Source organism: Micromys minutus (assembly GCF_963924665.1).
Source record: "Micromys minutus genome assembly, chromosome: 8".
Taxonomy (NCBI): Eukaryota; Metazoa; Chordata; class Mammalia; order Rodentia; family Muridae; genus Micromys; species Micromys minutus.
In genome coordinates, this window is record NC_137977.1 from 16,136,400 (window position 1) to 16,158,373 (window position 21,974).

The following is a 21,974-nucleotide window of genomic DNA, read 5'->3' on the forward strand; positions in this document are numbered from 1 at the left end:
GATGAGCTGAATTCACACTGAGAATTAGTAGATATAGCACATTGATTTAAGTCTAATTTTATGAGCTTAAATTGAAAAATGTTTATTAATATTATTTTTATGCATCCTCCTAAGAAGTTTTGATATAATACACTGTCACTAGCTTTGTCCTACTTACAATGAATGGTGCCTATGGTTTTCTACATCTACTGAGTCAGAAATCTCTACTGAAGTTTTAAGTTTACATACTGTTCTCTTGGTAGAAGAGACAGAGGAGCACAGTATTTGGCAACTTCTTGTCAGAATTTCAAATAAATAAGAGATCATTAAATTTGAAATATTCAACTCTCTTGTTGATCATTTAATTTTTCAATTCTAGTTTTTTTTTCCTATTCCAAAGTCACGGCGTGCTTTTGTTTTCATTTATAAATCTTAAATTTTTAATCAAGTACTTAATAAAATACTGTTCTTTGATATTTTAATAACAAAGATATGAAAAACAATGAAGTTGCATGCTGACTTTCTCATCTCAAACAGCAAAGGTCAGTTTCCCCTTTGACTTCATGTTTCAGAGGCAGCCTCTCTCTCTCAAACACTGTCTTCTCACAGCTCCCGGGGACATGTAGCAATTCCCAGGATTCCTGAATTATACTTCAATTAGAGGCTTTACAGAATCTAACATCAAAGCTGTTCAGAAGATATTTGTGGGTTACCGAACATCAAAGTGTACTTGAGATTATTTGACATCATTAAACAGAGCAATCTAAGAGACAAAGGCACTGCCTATATCAGAAACTCTAACACACCCTGCATCACCTTCTTTGCTATTCCATACCATTTGAACTTAGTAAAAGCAGTCATTTTTACCATTCAAACGCATGTCCAAGGACTCTGTGTGTATGTGTGTGTGTGTCTATGTGTTTGTGAACATGCATGTGTGTGCATGCACTCAAGGAAGGGCACTGTGGACTCACATAGTGACATAAGTTGCTTCTGCCTTAGAATGTTTTTTGACAAGAGTCTTAGGTATGAAGATGGAGTATATGAACTCTTCTTTACATAAATACAACAGCATATTTGAAAAGTTAAAACATGAGACACAGCTGTCACATAACATCTGATAAATTCCAAAAGCCAAGAATATGGTCCAGAAGATCAGAATAAAGTTTCTTGCTTCTCTCATATTGCAATATTTATCTCTCCTTCATTCTGTGGCATTTTTCAAGCTGCCTCTGTCCGTTGCAGCTCCTCTTATTTTAATGCTCTTACTCCTATCCACAAGCTGAATTTACATTTCTTGCTGTTATAAATTTCAAATTCAGTTGAGGTATATTACTTTAAGAACAGTGGAGCCTAGTGAACTTCTGTAGACAAGTCTTTGAGGATACAAGGTTTTCCTCTATAGACTAAGAAAGATGAAGTTACACAAAACAATAACACTTACGGTCTTATATCAGTCAGTGAAGTTGTTTATAATCTCTTCATTGGTCAGAGAGCACTGGTGAAGACCTGGGGAAGTCATTCAGGTTTCTATGTTCATGGTCCCTTTGTAGTCTTTAAGGTAGTATGACTTCATTGTTATGGATTATAAGACACTGTTATTATAAGTTTATAATTGTAAGATTACTGTTTCATTTTTCCGGAAAGTAAGGGGCATATGCACTATTTCCCATACATGAATTCTTTTTGAGAACAAGTTTCATGAGAAATTAAGCAGTGACAAGCATAAGACATAAATAGGCTCTATATTATATAACAAGATATGGTGTGCACTCTATACTGAGAAATTATGGTAAAGTAGCTTAGTCAACCTTTTAAGTGTCCCAATTAATGAACAAACTTAGCTGTCACTTCACATAAAATAAAATAAATTTTATTTTCTGGTCATATTTCAAATTGGTACCAGTTTTATAAATGTTTCATGTTTATAGAAAAAATAAAACCACAAATCAATGTATTTAAAACACATAGTCACATACATACATACACACACAAATTCATGTGCATATACTTGGGCATGCATACACACACACACACACACAAACACACACACACATATACACCATTATAATATTCTAGTAGTCAAATTAGAAATGAGCCATAGGCAGCCAACAGAATGGGAAAAGATTTTTACCAACACCACATCAGATAGAGGCCTAATATCTAAGGTATACAAAGAACTCAAAAAGCTAGACACCAGAGAATCAAATAACCCTATTAAAAATGTGGTACAGAGCTAAACAAAACATTCTCAGTTGAGGAATATCGAATGGCCAAGAAACATCTGAGGAAGTTCTCGACATCCTTAGCCATCAGGGAAATGCAAATCAAAACAACCCTGAGATTCCACCTTACACCAGTCAGATTGGCCAAGATCCAAAACTCAGATGACAACAGATGCTGGCGAGGTTGTGGAGAAAGAGGAACCCTTCTCCACTGTTGGTGGGGTTGCAAACTAATACAACCACTCTGGAAATCAGTCTGGCGATACCTCAGAAAATTGGACATAGTACTACCTGAAGACCCAGCTATTCCACTTCTGGGCATATACCCCAGAGACACCTTAGTACACAACAAAGATATATGCACCACAATGTTCATAGCAGCTCTATTTATAATAGCCAGAAGCTGGAAAGAACCCAGATGTCCTTCAGAAGATGAATGGATACAAAAATTGTGGTACATTTACACAATGGAATACTGCTCAGCCACCAGAAACAATGACTTGACCAAATTCTTAAGAAAATGGCTTCATCTAGAGAATATCATTCTGAGTGAGATAACCCAGTCACAAAAGAACAGACATAATATGCAGTCACTGATAGTGGAATGCTAACCCCAGAGGCTCGCACTGCCCCAGAAACAACTCACAGACTGTATGAAGTCCAAGAAATAAAGAAAACAAAACAAAACAAAACAAAAAAAATCTCTATACAACAAGAAAACTTTGAATATTTCCACGTTACATTTTGTTTTACATGTACTTTATGCTCATTGTAACTATTAAGTTTTCAATGCATACTATCAAACCTTTAAAAAAATCAAGTACTGACTAAAAATATATTCATACAGTTTTATGTAAAAATTATTTTAAAATCTGAAAAAAGTACTGACAAAAATTATTGTATAATTTTATGCAAACAATGCTTAAAATCTGTACATTTATCTTTGTTTTGTAAAATAAAGTTGTTAAAAAAAAAAGAAATGAGCCATAGACCTCAGATGATTTCTGATGACATTTATAGTTTTGAAGTTGGAGAAGGCTATAACTCTATTTATATATTCCAAAAAGAATACTTGATGCTATAAAAAAGGTATGCAGATTGGAAAAATAAATTGCTATTAAGACAACTAAGAGAAAAGTAAGAAAATTTGACTCCTGACCTGCAACATTTTAGTTCTCATCAATAACAGAAACACTAACCTAGCAATCAGTCTTGAAGAGTTTTAAACACAGGCATGTGTTTGTGTCTATGTATTTGTTTATGCCTGCATGCACACATGTGTGTGTGTGTTTCTAATAACTTCAGTTAACACCTATATTATCAAAAACCAGTCCCTTCTTAAAAGCGTACTATGACAGATATGTTAGCAAATAATGGTCTTTTTTTTTTTTCATGAAAAAAAATGCCAAGGAACTACACTTTCCCACATCCCTCTCCTGAGATTCTTAAGCTGAAGAAACTTCCTGATAACCTACCTAGTCCAGGTTATCTTGTTATTACAAGAAAATGGTAAAGATAAAAATGTTGCCCTGTTGTTAGAATGTTTACTCCTAAAAAGAAATAAACACTGAAACCTCTGCTAGACTGCAGTAATCCTATCCTAGAGCAGAGAAGACACACTCTGATATATTCAGATATATTTTCTCAAGGAAAATTTGTAGAGAAAGAATTCATAGTGGGCCTTTGGTTTATATTGAAAAAAATATCTGTGGAAGAGTTGTACGGGTGGACCCTTTCCCATGGGCCAATAGATCTCCTCACCAAAAAGAAGATTAAAATCTGTGAGAAGGAATAATTCAAAGGCATAAAAGGACTGTGCTGTAAAGATGAGTCAGGTTGCCGCATAATAAAATTCAAAGATTGCATTTCCAAAGCTTAAAGTAGCAGGAAGGCAGCAGAGATTTTTCACAAGGGAAAAAAGATGACACTTAAGGTGGGATTTGAAGAGATGGATAAAGTTCTCACTCAGAGAAGTAGAAGGCCAAAATTCTTCTGGCAGGAAAAAAAAATAAAACCTGTGTTGCAGCATGAGAAAGGGAAATAAATAAAGTGTGCCTTAGCTGGGATCTGGAACCTGAGGAGCTTCGGGTCAGAGCAGTCTGTCCTTTTTTAGAAGAAATCAAAAAATACATTTCAGTTAATTTTCTTTAAAATACTAATTTAAATTAGAAAACAAGTAAGAAATATGTTTTTTTTAAAAAACTGATACACAATTAGCTCCTTTAATTTTTAATAACCTTTGTATTTTAATAAACTGTGTGTTTAACATTGCTAACCTGGTGGGCAGGATTGGGCACTCTTGTCCTCTCACTGGTATTTGGACCAACTAAGTGGTTAAAGAACAAGGGAGGAGTTTTGTTCCCAGTTGTAGCCTCCTGTGACTTCTGTAAGAGGGACAGTGTTTTTTTTTTTTTTTTTTTTGGTCAGGAAGCTTGAGCTGATGAAGCCACTGTTTCAACATTGCTAATGAGGCTGCAGCTTTCAAACTGTGAGCACACCCTGGCCAACATCAGACTGCAGCCTCCTAACCATCTCTTCTGTTGCTCTGCTGTTTAGTCAGGTAAACCAACTTCCCTGACTTCAGGCCTTGGTCTCCTAAAACCCCCCCAAACCTCTGCCCAGTCTCCACTTTACCATTCTCAGGGTCGGCTTCCAGAAGCCCAGATCCACAGACCAGTTTCTCGGCTGACAAGGACTATGTGCAGATGGGGTCAGTGAGAAATCAAAGTGAATGCAGATGGGAATACAAGATGGAGTCCAGAGGCTGGATTCAAAAGGACATCAAAGAGATTAAACCTGTGCAACAGTGGCCTTGCAAGAATCTTCCTAGGCTAAATAATAAATAAAAATTATCTGAGTTGATTTTTACAAGGAAATCCAATTCAGAGATTTGTGGAATTGCAAGGATTTATGTCTAAGATTTTTAAAGCTATCTTTTAAATTAAAATATTAATTAATATAACATCATTTTCCTATTCTTCTCACACAAACCCTGAAGTGTACCGCACACTTGCTATATGTGATTTTGTTTTCTTTAAGTGTTGTTGCATATACCTGAATTATAAATACATCCCATTTAGGTGATATAATATTACTAGCCTTATGGATCCAACTCTAGAAAATGGCAACAAAGTAATATAGGGGATAAATCGACTTCTGCAAGAAAAAAAAAAAAAAAAAAAAAAGCACTTGCCTAGGAGTTTTTGCAATACTAAGTCTTCCACCCTGAATTCATTTGTACTAGTAACATTATATAGACTACCACTCATCTTAAGGGTTGAAATCAGCGAGAGCCTGGACGCTTGAGCGCTCATATCTGACATCATCCATAACTTGACTGCAGAGCAGGATGCACTCAGTTTGCTAAATGTGTGTTTAGCTTTCCGTTCTAGTGCATACTTTAGGCAAGTTAATGCACATTTCTGAGCAGTGTCTACCCATGTTTATGAAATAGGAACCATTATCAACTTGTGGTCTATGCCTAACGACAGCTGGATTTGAATGAGAGTGAAAATGGAAATGCCCTTGATGACTTGTGAGACTTTCTTTAACATTTGGCAATTTATTACAGCTTTTCAAGCCTGAAATATTGTTTTAAACATTTGTCTTAGCTGTTTCCGGCTTTCCTGTTCCTCCCCTTTGTGTCTTTATCCAATGTTTGACTACTTTGTGGTTTCTTCTTTCTTTTACCCTTCTCTATGCCTTTTAGTCCATTTCAAACTCCTAACACTATATACAAGAGAAAGAGAGTAAAGGGGGTAACTTTATTGTTAGCCGACTTCCTGCTGATTAGGAATGTCAAGTTCCTTGGGGCAAGTTTGATCTTTGCCTTATATCTAATTTCTTCATCCTTTTTTGTACACAACTGCTTAGCAAGTAGAGACCAATAACAATGAATAGCAACCAACCAATAGTCTTACCTTTTATGACCAAAGCATTGACACACTCTCTAAAAAGCCATCAGATTACAAATGTCACACAATTGTAGTAATTGTAGTAAATATTTTAAGAGGCTGCTACCTGTTCCCATGCATTACCATTCTGTGCTGCCCCAACACTAGTTCAAGCACCTTAGGGCCAAGGGAAATAACAATAATTTATCTCAGCAGCTCCATGCTGCACCCAACATACTCTGACCCAGACTATCCATGAGCCATTCCAGCATGGCACCTTGCCAGTCTGCTCCAACTCACAGTTCCCTCGGCGAGTTGATACCACAGTAGGCCCACACATCCCAGTTCCATGGCAGGCTTAATGCATCCTGCCACTGAACCTTCTCTTGAACTCAGTTAAGTTGCCACGTGGGGAAATCCCTACACAATAGACTCTGATTAAATTGATGTGATATAATTTTCCAATTTAGATAGCACAAATCACCCTGTACACAAACATCCTTTATAAATTATTCATAACAACCTATATCTATTCAGAGATGTTCAGAGAGAAATATTCACATCTTCCTCCATGTTCCCCTAGATTCTCCTTACACTCAGGTTTCCCCCCTCTTTCTAAAACTTTGTTCCCTCATATTCTTCCTTCTTGTCCAATGAGAGGCTTCATTTTATCTTGTACCCACTTTCCTGCATAAAGTCATTCATTATCTTACACTTCATCCTTTCCGTCCCCTTTCCACCAATCTCATCCCCCCTCACACTCCCATTGCCTCCATAAAGGTGCTCCCTCTCCTGGCCTCCATCTCCTACCTCAGCCCCTTGGCATTCCCCTACACTTGGAAAAGTAACCTTCACTGGATCAAAAGAGTCTCCTCTCATGGATGGCTGAGAATGATATGCTCTGCCGCATACGCACATGTAACCATGAGTCTCTATTAGAAAGCATTGGCTGGTGTTTTATTCCCTGAGAGCTGTTGTGGGTTTGGTTAGTTAATAATTTTGTTCTTCTCATAGGGTTGCAGACCCTTTCAGCACCTTCAGTACTTTTTTTACCTCCTTCATTGGGATTATTTATTTATTTGTTTATTTTGCTTTTTGTATTATTCTCTTAAATCCTCTTCTTCAGGAGGTCTTCCTTTTATCAAACCTAAGCCGTACGACTCTGAAAGTTGTCCAGAGCCTAATCATCTTTTCTAGTAATGCAAAGACAAAACATTTTTTTTCCAAATTGGCATAACTTTTAGTTGACAGCCACAAAAGCTTGTGGGGAATACAGGTTGTTATGAATATTTTATAAGACATGTGTGTGTAGAGGATGGTTTGTGGTGCCTATATAAAAAATTACAGCATATCAATTAGATCAGTCTATTGTGTGGGGTTTTCCTTCATGTGGCGACTTATTTAAGTTCAAGAGAAGGTACAGTGATGGGATGCACCAAGCCTGGTATGGAATTGGGATGTATAGGCCTGGCCTGGTAAGAACCCACAAAGGGAACTGTGGATGGGAGCTGCATGGTGAAGCACTATGCTGGAATGGCTCTTGGACTACCAAGGTCAGAGAATACTTTGGGGGCAGTGTGGAGCTGCAAAGATAAATTAATGTTGGTTCTTATGGCCCTATAGTGCCAGAACTAGTGTGGTATTGACCACCTGGGTCAGAGAGAGCCAGAGGCAGTGTAGAGCAATAACGTGCAGTAACCAATCACAGCCTTTTTTTTTTTATTTACTGCAACATGACTGAAGAGATTTGACAACATCCATAGATCACACTGGGTCTGCTTACTTGCTCAGTGAAAGCCAGAAATATACACATATTTAGAAAGATTCACTCAAACATTGTTGCTATTTTTTCTTCTGGTTCAATTATTGCTCACCCTGGCCCATTGTAAACCTGAAAGGTGCAATGTGAAACCCTTGTCAGTTTTCAGAATTCTAAACTCCTTTGCTGCCTGCTTAGTGGTAATGCCTAATCCTCAGTCCCCACATCCTCCCTCTACAGTTTCCCTTCTCAACCTCTCAGATATCCCATTCACATTTCAGGTTTGAGAACTTTATCACCATTCTTTCTTTTTTTTTTTTTTTTTTTTTTTTTTGTATTACACTCCTTTTTTCTTCAACTGCATTTTCTACTGAATACAATACCATGAACTGGCAGAACAACTTTAGTGGTGTACTTACTGCTGTGCTCTGTCTCTCTAGAGATTCCCAGGTGAAGAAGGAAACTATTCCTTAAAGCAATATTACCAGGATTCATAATGGAAATCCTATGCATGTTAGCTTAATTATTCAATGAGCTTAATTTCTTCATTTTTCCTGAGTATTGAGATAAAATATGTCTTAGGTCTCAATATCCTCTGTGAATTTTTATTATTTTTCCAAAAATACTAAATAAGATGGAGAAATATACCCACACTCAAATTATTTTTAAGAAGAAGTTATATCACACTGATATATTTCAAAACAAAGAATTTAGAACATCTACTTTCTTTTGAGTATTTATTTTAATGGTTGTATCTTATTCTAAAATAGTTCTAGAATTTCTTATAAAATATTTGAATTATTGTACATATATAGATCAAGGTAATGAGTGACTGAGTCTCTTTGCCAGTATGGCTGTAACAAAACTCAAAACTAAACACAACTGCTGTTACATTTTTAAAAGTAACAGAGTCACACCTCTTTTCTATAAGATGTCTCCTGTCTTAGTTAAGAGTGTTACTATTTAATTCATTCAAATTTCTCCATAAGTTTACCCCGAAAGAGGTGGTATTAAAATCAATATCATTCATTGATAAGATTTTCTGACACAGAGTTAACATATTGATGATAAATATTGAAAAATTTTTACATTCTGTTTATAAAGTATTTTATTAGACCATAAAATCATAAAAATTATTTTTTAAATTATTCCTATAGAAGTCATAACACAAGTTATCTCATTGATTGCATCTATTTTTAAAAGATTTCCAAGAAATAAAAAAAGCAAGAAATGTCACTAGTTATGGACAAAGTTCATCTGTAATTAAACCCCATTCAATATGTTGCATTTAAGCTGACAACACATCTCAAAGGAAAGTGTGGGAGACGGTAATGAGGTCTATTTACAAAGGCTGTCATCTCAGACAGTAGTCATTTGAAACTTGCTTATCTCTGAGTTACTTACAAATCATCTTTTTATGGCTTCATGGAGGGTGGCAAAATAGTCCCTCCAGAAAGAAAGTGTGACTTTTAAAGTAAATTGGTAACTCCACTGTAATATCCAATAAAATAAAAAAAAAATAACTTTAAAAGATGTTCTTCTGAGAATCTATTATTCTTAGGGCACTGGTCAGCATCCTCCATATCTATGTGGGTCCTGAAGCATGACCTTTATTCAGAGTTTTTTTTTTTTTTTTTTTTCATCTTTATTCACCTTTCCTAACCATGTCCCCTCCTTACTTTCCATTTTTCCCCAAATCATAACTTTATCTCTGATAAGTTGAGATTACTGACACCTGAATAGCCATATATAAATTATAAAGTATGCTAAATAAATTTATTTGAAAAATTGTGAAGAAACTAAATATTAAACCTGAAATCTTTTAAAATCTCTTATATTGGATATGCTAGCTGTCCTGAGCACCCTGCTACCCCAGGGGTACCTCAACTCCCCCCATATCTCCCTTAAACTTGATTAAACCTGTGGATCCTGGACCATACATATAAGCTTCCTTTTCCTGATGGTGAGTCCTCTGGAGCAAGCAGAACTGCACTGAGATGCCTACTATCCCAGGGGTTTCTCCATCCGTCTCCCACCTCTCTATCACATTCATTAGACCTGCATGAGTTATATAATAATAAAACACAATCAATCTCAGTCAAGAGAACCCACTTTCAATGGCTGGACAATTATGCAGAAAAATAAACTCTAGCTATTTTACATAGTTGCCTATCAGAGGCTTAATATAATCCCTTATAGCCAATGACTTCACATACATGGACATTGGAATCAGATTATTTAAGCTAAATCGTACCTGAAAGATTGTTTTTTTTAGTCTTGCTTCCATGGTAACAGAAAATGCTATGTAAATTGCCAAGGGAGTGAAATGATTAATAGTTCTACCCAGCTGCTATATCAATGAACCACAACAAAATATCTGTAAAAGTGCAAGGAGAGAGGCCCACATGTTTATGTCAATCAGCAGCTGTTTAATTAGAGTTAATGAATACTAAACAGGAGACAAATCATTCTAGTACTAGCAACTTGGACAACTTATTGTGTCTAGTATAGCCATGGTTCTTAGAAAAAGATCTACTACTGTTATTTTTCTTGACCAGTGTAGTTCCTTACTACATTCTAACTCTTATCCTTATACACACAAATAAGAGTAGCTCCCAATGCGACTCAAAGTAGCATCTCTTAAAACAAGTGAAGGCCATAACAGAAAACCACAAATGAACACAATGTAGGCAAAATTGTTTATGGGAAGTCCAGCCACAACTAATGCATCTATATTATAGCTCATGCATCTCTGGCTTAGAAAACATTGCTGAAGACAGGACGGGAAGGTTGTTATTGCCAGAGGTAAGGCCATGAAGTCAGCTATAAATGTTTTTGTGGAGCTAACTGGGGAAAGTGCATGTGATATTTTGCTGAAGTAGACACTTGAAAGGATCCATGGCATTGGAAAAGATGTAGGTATAACCCAACAGAGAATCAATAATTCTCTGACCTTATTTTTTCTTGCTATTCTCTGTTGGACTCTCTTGGGCTTTGCTGATGCTTCTGTTCACTGACAATTCTGCTCTGGCACTGGTTCATCTTGTTCTCCTCTCATGACTTCATAGCGAGAAATACATCAAAGAACTTCTTCTGATATTCTTGTGGATTCTTGTTTCAAGCTGATTGTTAGACCCTTTTAGTTTTGTCAGAATCAAACTGCTGTTGCTGGTTCATGAATGGTGTTTGCAAGTGGATCGAGCTACCATTGTTGATTCTTATGAACTGAAATGCTGATATGCTGAACTCAAAGAACAATTTCTAAATAGGTCTACATTTCCTTTGCACTACTAAGCCTTTATGCTGCCTCTGGAGCATGTTGCACAAAAAGTGAGGTTAAAACATTTAAGAACCCTTATTAAAGTATGTTTGAAAATCTAAGTCTAAGACAATCTCTTATAGAAATTTCTGAATAATAAAGATTAAACAAATCTAAGTATCAATGACATGTCAACATGGTAGAAGGAAAATTCATGGGTCCTGTAAACAAAAAACTATAAATGACTAATGACTGTTAAGAAATGGAAAATTCATGTCTCTCAAAGAAGAACCCCATTGCTGATTGTCTAACACAGAATGTTCAAATCAACTCTTTAACTGTATACACAAGGCAACAAAAATAGACTCAATTTGTTGTAAAGTATATAGTCTTGTAATACATATATGCAAGTAACATTGCCAATTAAAGTAAAAGTGGACATCCATTTGAAAGGGAGCCATGGATGGAGTTAGATGATGGCAGTTTGTCTGAGGACACAGTGGTAAATAGAAGGGGAACAGTGATATAGCTTTTGTTTAATTAAAAATGTACAACTAAATTAAGGAATGAAGGGTTTTATAATCTAGAGCTACATCTTATCTTAGTACTCATACTTCCTCTTGTGACATTTCTTTCTGGAATCTAAATCCTGAAGTTTATATACTTTATCTCTTCTCTGATTTTCATAGACTGGGGACCAGCCACAGTTTAAATAGGCGCGAAAATTACTATGCATGATGTAGCTTAATACCCAAGTTAGGACAGGGTACAAAATTATATTTTTCTAATGTGTTTTATCACAAAAATATAGTGTCCTTTTTTTATAGATAATAAGCTTTAAAATCTTAATAGTTAAATAAAATCATCAGAAGAAAATTGTGGTTATCCCATTAATTTTTCTATGTAGAAACAGCAAATAAACTTTTATTGATTTTGGCTAAATGCACAAGGCACTTTCCATTTCTCAATTATAAGCTAATTATAAGCTAAGCCCCCATCTGTACTAATCACAGTCATGTACACTACAATGTGACAATGCAAATTCTCAAATCACAGTGGTATAAAGCACCACAGGACTAATTTGTAGTAACAGGAGATTCTATACTATGCATGCTCCTTGTGAAGAGCTAAGTAGATCTGCCAGAATTTTATTTGCCACTTGGAGTAGCATCTCATGGAGAAGATACTTTGATATATTCCTATACTTACTGTGTAATAAACGAATAAATATTTTGGGGAAGATCCATGTATTATTAAGTGATCAGGCCTCCCCAACTCTGATAGATTCTTGTCCTTGCTGAATAATAAAGCCAAAAGTCTAAACCTACCATGTGTCCAGGTTGCAGAGGTATAAACAGTTGGAACATGTCCTAATGACTACCAAAACATCTGCTGTTATAAAGCAGAGAAGATATGTAATTGTTTAAATGCAGATGAAGACATTATGTCCACAAATATTCTAATGATAGGAGGTAACAATTTTAAGCATCTCACAAGACTAAATATTATATATATTCTGTTAAAATAGGCAAGAATTTAAATAAATAGGGGATCTGCTGAATATGAATTAATTTTCACCCATTTGAAAAAAAAAGTGTAGCACTGAAAGACACAAAGAATTAGGTCCATTCAGTCATGTACAATCCTGTATTGGATGTGGCAACAGAAAAGAAGGTAGAAATTTGTCTATAAATAAAATATGGGGGTAACGTGTAGTTAAAGTTGTACAGAATACATTTGCTCAGAAATTCAGAGTATTTTAAATGTCTATAGTTAGTAGACCTTTAAACACACAATGAAAAGTAATCATTATCCTCCATAATTTGGCTTCTACATATGTTAAGTGTCAGGGTCAACCTTACTTTCTATCATAATTCTAATCACCATTACCATAACTGCGTGGGAAGTATGTCTACAGCTATGTAAATCAGCAGCACAATCTACTGCAGTGCTTTGTGGCTTGATATCCAATAAAGAAGTAAAGACTGAAAAATATTTCTGTAGCCTTTTTTCAGTAAATAGCTCTTGACTGAGCCATTTCTCTTCCATCATTACAATTCTTTCCATTAGACCCACCAGCTTGACACCTGTCTTCTGCAGAAGAACATTAAAATTCTGAACAGCATGAGAGAAAAGTACCATAGTTTTGTTCTTTCTTACTTTGTTATTTGACATATTGAGGAAGTCTGATGTTCAGTAAGAACACTTAAACAGTGAGGTTAGAGTAATAGATGTCCTTAGACAAAAATCTATGCATATGTTTGCATGTGTTAGTCCATTTATTGCACCATATACCATAGTTTATTGAAAATGTGTGTGGAGTCTAATCAATAAAAGGGAGAATCAAAAGATGAAATGAAATTGAATTATGAAGAAGTCACAGTCATAAAACTGCTTCTTCTGAAGAAGGTTCTGGATGTAAGCCACATAATGCATATACAAACTTTTTGGTATGTAGTGGCATGTACTATTAACTTTTGCATGGGAATGAAGAAGCTAGATGATCTGTGTTGGTTTATAACCAGCTTTTCTAAAGGAAATCTGCTCCTGCTGGTTGAGGGAGAGACCCTATCTTAAAATAAAAAAAAAAAAAAAAGAAAAAGAAAAAGAAAAAGTAAAGAGTGATTGCAGAGTCACACAAAAAATGAACTCAAGTCTCCAAAATTACATGCTTACATGCCCATGTTCATGTACAAAGCCACAAATAAGAAAGTATGAGAAAAAATATAAGGATTATTTTCCTTTGATTTTGGGTACCCTTTAGTTAAATTTAGAAGAAATTATATAAGATGAAAACTTACAGAATTTACCAATATTTAGATGTCATAGTTAGTCACAAAAAGACACTGTTATATAATGAATATTACTTAAAGACAAGGCTAGAGATAAATCCATTGTGTAGATAGATAGTTGGTAATCCACTATTACCAAAAATAACTAATGACGTCCTACAATTCAAAATTTGATTAGAATTATCTGTCAATTGAAATACTGGGAGCAGATTTTCAGCTTCAAATAGATGTAAATAACTAACCTTCTAGTGAATTTTGTGATAACTACAATCTGTCATCAGAAAACATTAAAATGAAAACCCAAGTAATAATGCCCATGGTCCAGTATTAAAGAAATAGTCATTAATTCTGACTTTGGTAGGGTATCCTCAATGTTTAATGGTGGTGGAGACTGACTAAGACCTGGATTGAGTGAGGGTACATAGGAACTTCCTAACAGGAGATCATATTTCATTTTATGATAGAAGTTTGTATTACAAATATTTAGAGGTGACTCAAAATCAAGTTGATATGTCCTTATGTTTTTTATTATATGAATATCATTTAAAAAGAAATGATCCATACATATCTAGAATAAAAATTAATCATTGTATTCTGAAGTATTTAGATGAGGAAAATAACGTTTTCAACATTGTAACAGGAGACTTAAGATGAGATGGGTATATGGGATATACGATCATAAAGAATACAATGCATGTATACATCAACAATGCTTCTATGATTTAATTATTATAGAGAATTTAATAATCAAGTAATGCATTTATTACACATGCATGCACGCACACACACACACACACACACACACTATTCTTCCAATCTTGGTGAATAATTATGTTAGGCTCATTTAGGGATTGCATTAAATTTGAGTATTGATTTTGTAGGATGACCATTTTTGCTTTGTTAATCCTACCATTCCACAAGCATGAGATAGCATTCTATCTTCCTATATCATTTTAACTCTTTCTCCAATGACTTGCATTTTTTATCATACCATGTTTCACTTGTTTGGTTAGAATTACTTTAATATATTTTATATTATTTGAGCTTACTGTGAAGCATGTGGTTTCCCAGATTTCTTTCTCAGTTGATTTTTCTTTTGTATACAGAAGTACTACTGATTTTTGTGAGATAATTTTGTATCCAGCTACCTTCCAAAGATTGGTTATCAGCTGTATGAGTTTCCCAGTGAAAAATGTGTTACTTATGCATAAAATCAACTATACCACAAATAAATAGACTATGACTTCTTCCTTTGATCTGGGAAATTCAATATTACTGGCTTCACATGAGAATCTGGTGAAAACCTCTGTACTGTATTTTATCTCCCATTTGCAGCTTGTTGTATGAGTTGTATAAAAATGTCAAGATCTGTAAGAAAAAAACTAAAGCCAATCAAGCCACAGAGCAGTTAAATCCTCGTGGTCAGTATTGCTTATTTCCTAATCTCTAGCCACTTCAGAGTGTTAATATTGTTTGGTCTTCAAATTTCAATTTTATGTTCTGGGGAGGAAGCACCACAGTAACAGGTATAGTGCCCTGATCATTATTTTGTCCTTCAAAGAACAACATCAGCACTGGATCATTAATAACTATCTATGCATGAAAGATTGTATGATCTGAGTCTTGTCTAAATGAGTCAGCCTGTATGTGAGTGACTCTAAACTATTTGTCTTCTCAGGAAATATAACAAATCTTTCTTATTGACAAGATTTGGTAGCCCCCTATAGGCAATATTAGAACCTACATATGCTTTGAAGTGATGCCTGGTAGAAGTTGTGTGTGTGTGTGTGTGTGTGTGTGTGTGTGTGTCTGTGTGTCTGTGTGTCTGTGTCAGTGTAGCTCCATATGAGTCTTGTCAGTGGAAATATATGGGTGTCCATGTACACAGATAAAGTCCATGTTAAACAAGAAGCCAACAGGAGTATTCTGTCTCAGGAACTATATACCTGGTATATTAAGAAATAATATCACATAAGTTGTGAGTTCAGTGTTACAGTAAGGTAACTACTTGGCTAAAAGACATCCAGTTTCCTTCATTTTTAACTTCTTGAAAGTTGGATTAATAGTGTGCACCCCTTCATCCAGGTTTGTTATTTTACATGGACATATAAAAATAAAACTAAGGTCTTTTTTGTTGTGAGACAAACATTTTTTTATAAATTGAATAACTTTATTTTTAAAAACAAAGATAAATGTACAGATTTTAAGCATTTTTGCATAAAAGTATATGAATACATTTTTGTCAGTACTTGATTTTTTTAAAGGTTTGATAGTATGCCTTAAAATCTTACTAGTTACAATGAGCATAAAGTACATGTAAGACAAGAGGTAACCTGGAAAAAGTCAAAGTTTTCTTGGTGTGTAAGGATTAAGCATAATGGTTTTTCATTTTCTTTTTCTTTTTTTTTTCCTTTTTGGCCTTTGTTTTTTCTTGAACTTCATATAGTCTGTGAGTTGTTTCTGGGGTGTTCAGAGCTTTCTGGGGTTAGTATCCAATTATCAGTTACTGCATATTATGGTAAGACAAACATTTTGCTAATTCTTTAAATTACCTTTTCTTCCAATAGCTACTGCTATTATAAAAAATCCTTGTATCTACAGAGAATGAATTAGAAAGCATACACATGGTTCGTCCACCTCTCCCATCTCTAGATTCTGTTGCTTGACAAAAACAAGCTTGACCTAAGAATTCCTTTTTACAAAAAAAAAAAAAAAAAAAAAAAAAGAAAGAAAGAAAGAAAGAAAAGAAAAACAAACTTAAAAACTTGCCCAAATAGAGCTGTATTAATGAAAAACTCTTATGTATTTGTCAAGAAAAAGGTTTTATATAACTTTCTTTTAGCAATGTGAAATTTAAATGCATTATATAAAGTAACTTATTGTAGAGACAAAGATACATTTTAAGAATCTAATGGATATTTTCAATAAAAGACTATCTACTGGGATTTTAAAAGTAATATATTCATTTTATTATAATACTTCAGTTTTCTCCAAAAGCAGGAAAAGAAGAAATATTGCTATGAGGAATTTTATGTCTCAACCATAGTATTATGTTATTATCTCAATCTGCCCATGCATGGGGTTCTTTATTCACTGTTAGGAGGAAATTAATTGAGTTGTCAAGATGTTTAAGGATGTAGAAAAGAATCACCTTGTATTATCTATTCAAATCATAGTTAGGTCCTTCAATGAACCCTGCCTTTTGCTTTCTCATACACAAAAAGGAGGGGGTAAGGAAAGTAATCATATGAAACACCTAATATTAAAATTATAACAATAAATGCTAGTTTTGCTGCTCCTTGATTTTCTTTGCCAATATTTGTTTAGGTGTCTTAATCAGGACATAGCTAGCATAACCTTAAACTCAAAAAGAGTGGGGAAAAGAAATACCATATTAGCTCAAAAAAGCCAAATGAAATTACCATCTAATTCAGTATGCAGTGTCATTAACTTCATATAAATTCAATTAAAATTTTAATTGAATGATACTATTATCAAGAATATGTACTAGTATATTTTGATTGATAGCTATTAAAATTATGTTCTTATAGTTCTTACGAATTGTTAATTTTGAGTCAGCCTGAAAGGCATTCCAAAACAGTTCTCTACCAAAATAATGAGGATAGAAGTGTTTCCAAGCCTTTGCTTTTATGTCAGCAGTGAAGGTCCTCAAATCTGGCCCATGTTTCCATGGTGATATAACCAGTGAATGATGGTATCTTCTGTTGGACCCTGAACATCTGACTGTCTAGAGAGTCTACAACAATCATATGCTACATTCCAAAGTTCAGCACTAAGGATATGTTAGGTGGAGTACCTGAATTTGTGTCAAATGTCCTACAAGAACAGTTCAACATACATGATACGTATTTTGGTTCATAGTTTACAGATTATGGCATGTTGCTTAATTTATTTTGTGTTAATGATGAAGTTGAATTTTCAAATGGAAGTAATAGGTAAAGAAGAGCTTTTATTTCTCCTAGTAACCAAGAAGCAGAGAAGGAAGAGGAAGAATCTAGAAAACACACACCGGGATAACTGATTTTCTCCATCTAGATATCTTTTCCTATGTTTAAGCATGTTTCAGTAATACTGCTTCAGGGTTTCTTTCTCTCCAGCAAGGACTAATTTATCTATTCCAGTCAGAGCCTTCAGGAACTACTAAACTTACCACAGATGCTAAGTTGAACCAAAACCCATAAATAACTTGGTGAAGGACTTTTTACATCCAAATAAAATAGTAGTAAAATTTCTTCATGTATACTAAGTTAAATCAATTTTCTCCAAAGTTTCCACCTAAGATTCTTCCATGTCCTGACTCCAAAAGGTGCACACTCCTCTACTATAGAAATGAAGGATAGGGAAATCAACAATGCTTACACTGACAAAAGGCAAACACCAAGAACGTACAATAAAGAGTTCATTTTTACTTATAGCTTCAGACACATAGAGTACAACATGCCAGGGACTCATATCAACAAGGGACAGGCATGACAGTAGTAGCATGAAGCTAGATGATCACATCTTTAACCACATATATAAAGATAAAAGGAACTGGAATCAGGACAACTCTGTGCTATCAAAACCTAATTAGAGCTATGTACTTTCTTCAGAAATGCTATACTTCCTTATCCTCTCCAAGCAGCATGACTCAAATGGGGACAAGTAACAAATGTCTGAACCAATGGGGAACAATGATTTTTTTTTCAATAATTTATTACTATTTAGTTCGTTTTCATTTTTTTAATTTTTAGTTCTTTATTGATATTTTTATTTACATTTCAGGTGTTATTCCATTTCTACCAATCTGATTGCCCTCCCCCTCCCATTGCATTCCTGAAGGGTCTCTCTTTCCCAGCCTCCCACTCCCATCTCAGCACCTTGGCATTTCCTTACACTGGGAAAATGATCTGTAGCTAAACCAAAGTACTTGCCTCTCATTGATGCCAGAGAATGCTATCCTCTGCTGCATATGCACCTGGGTCCATGGGTCTCTCCATAAGAATTCATTGGGTGGTGCTTTAGTCCCTGGGAGCTGTGGTATGTTTGGTTAATTAATAATTTGTTTTTTTTCCCATGGGGTTGTATACCCTTTCAGCTCCTTCAGTCATTTTTTTAAATATTTTGTTTGGGTTCCCGTATTCAGTCTGATGGTTAGCTGCAAGCATCCTCCTCTGTGTCAGTATGGTTCTGGCAGAGCCTCTGAGGAGGCATCCAAATCATATTCCTGCCCGTAAGCATTATTTGACATCAGCAATTGTGCTTGAGTTTAGTGGCTGCATATGGGATAGATCCCCAGGTGAGGCAATCTTCAGTGATCTTTTCTCCAAATCCTGCTTCTCTAATTGTCCCATTAGTTTCTCCCATGGGTGTTTTGTTCTATTTACTATGATGGACTGAGGCATTGACCGTCTGGCCTTCCTTCTCTTTGAGCTCCATTAGTTCTGTGGATTGTTTTTTGGGTATTCTGAGATTTTTGGGCTATTATCCACTATCAGTTAGTACATAGCATGAATGTTCTTTTGTGACTGGGTTACATTACTCAGGATGATAGCTTCAAGTTCCATTTATTTGTCTAGGAATTTCATGAAGTCATTGTTTATGAGAGCCGAGTAGTATTCTATTGTGTAAATGTACTACAATGTCTGTATCCATTCTCCTGTTGAAAGACATTTGGGTTCTTTCCAGCTCCTAGCTTTTATAAATGAGGCTGCTATGAACATGGTGGAGCGTGTGTCCTTCTTAGGTGTTGGTAAGCGATTTGGGTGTATGTCCTGGAGGGGTGTAGACCACACCCCCTTTTCTGCCTAATCCCACTCTTACCAATCTTTCTCCCCATTGCCTGCACTCCTTCTCCTCAGATAACAGAGATATCCTCTTGGATACCATCCATCCTTGAGACATCTAGTTTCAGAAAGACAAGGAACATATTCTCCCATTGAGACCCAACCATACAATCCGTGTAGGAGGAATGAGATAGAGAGAGAACCTGCTCCATTGCTTAAAAGTCCCACAAGAAGACCAAACAGTACATTTTCTACAAATGTATAGGGGGCATAGGTCTAGCCCAGGCATGCTTTTCAGTTGGTGTTCCAGTCTCTATGAGCCCCCATGGCTCCAGGTTATTTGACTCTCTATGTCTTCTTGTGGTATCCTTGAGCCCAGACTTGCTGAATTCTATCTCTTATTCTTCCATAAGAATCCACAATCTCAGCATAGTGTTTGGCTGTAGATATCTGCTTCTGCCATTGCCTCCATCTGCTCCTGGATGAAGCCTTTCAGGAAACAGTTAATCAAGGTTCCTGTCTTCAAGTATATCAGAGTGTAAAAATTGTCAAGGGTTGGCTTTTTCACAAGGAATAGGTCTCAGGTTGGGGAAATCATAAGTAGAAGATGCTATACAATTACCAAAATGTAGCAAAATACTATAAGAAATACAGACTAAAAGAGGGCAAATGATTATCTTTCTCTGAAATATCAGTCAATCTCTGATTAATACAAGATCCAAGTTAGGAAAGATAATCAATTTGAAAAAATTAAACACCCTTATAATTTAAAAAAATTCTTATAAATGTTCTTCCTTTTAGTAGAGATATGAGCCTCAGCATTTGAAATTATTTAAGCATTCTAATTTTCCATTGAAAAAAAAAAGTTAGATTATATGGATGTCTTCATACACACAAACATAGACTCACATACACACACACACAAACTTACACACATACACTCAAACACACAAACACAAACACAAACACACATGCAAACAAAACACCACAAGCATCTGTACATATACCAACAAAACCAAACAAAGCTAGAACAAAAAGTGTTATTCCCTTGAAGGTAACTTGGTGAATATTTGTTTTCTTTAGCAAAACTCTGATGAACTGACATTTGAGGTGCATGCAAATAAATCCCCAAAGAACAGATTTATTATTTGTTTCGTTATTAATATTACTCTAGGCTCTGAGAAAAAATGCCTTGAAAAGAATCTACTGCCCTTTGTTGTGTGCAACTGTGTGATTTTGATTAGCAAACCTGCACTTCTTCTTTAAGTTTCTTCTGAGCTTTGGCAGTTAAAATAATTATAATAAAATCTATTAACTGCTTGTAACTGCAGGCGGAAGACTCTGCATCCAAGCTTCCATCTGCAGTCATTGATTCTGAAGTGATGGGCAGCAGCTCCCCACTGCCTAAGTAGGTTAGAACAAGCTAGCTTCAGGCTGCAAGAGCTAGTACAGTGCAAAGGAGAAAAGACTGGTTTCCAAACTTGTCTTAAGCCTCAAGAAAGAAAGGGAGGGAGATCTCTGCTAGCAACCATAGTGTCTGATCTGCATTCAGCAGTGAAGACTTTGTAATTCTCATTCATACCTTGAGGGGACAAGGCAAATAACTCTCTCTAACAGATAGTAATAAAACCATTATTCATCTAATCACTCACAAACACATGTAAACCAAAAGAATAGCTTGCTTTCCAGACATACAAATGAAAAAAAAAATCCACCTTGCATTCATCTTTTATGCGTAAAATTGCAAAGAATTCCTATCAAGTCCACACACAGTGGTTAGAAGCCTGCATGATTTGATATGGAGAATCGAACCTGTTGTTTATCTCTTTAAGATGTGATCACTATTGTTGCCTCCATGGACAACTGAAATGTATCAGGTAAAAATTCATTTCAGATCAGACTCTGCCTTCTCTTTACACTTTGAATTTGAATATGACTGAACACTGTATCTATCAACTACATATTGTGACTCATTTATAATTTTTTGCACTTATGTTTCCATGCTTCCATGCTTGTGTGTGTGTGTGTGTGTGTGTGTGTGTGTGTGTGTGTGTGTGTGTGTGTGTGTTTGTGTCGGTGTGGCGTGTGTGCGAAGGGGGAAGTGGGGGGAGTGTTGGGGGAGAGGAACTCATGTATAACATTATGATAAAAAAATGAAAGAAAGGAAAGTATCACACATGCTAATGTGAATCTGTTTTCCATCTAGAAAATGACATAGACAATTCTGCACCTACAACATGAGTCCAGTTTGAAGCATATATCTCCTTGTAAAGAAAGCCTT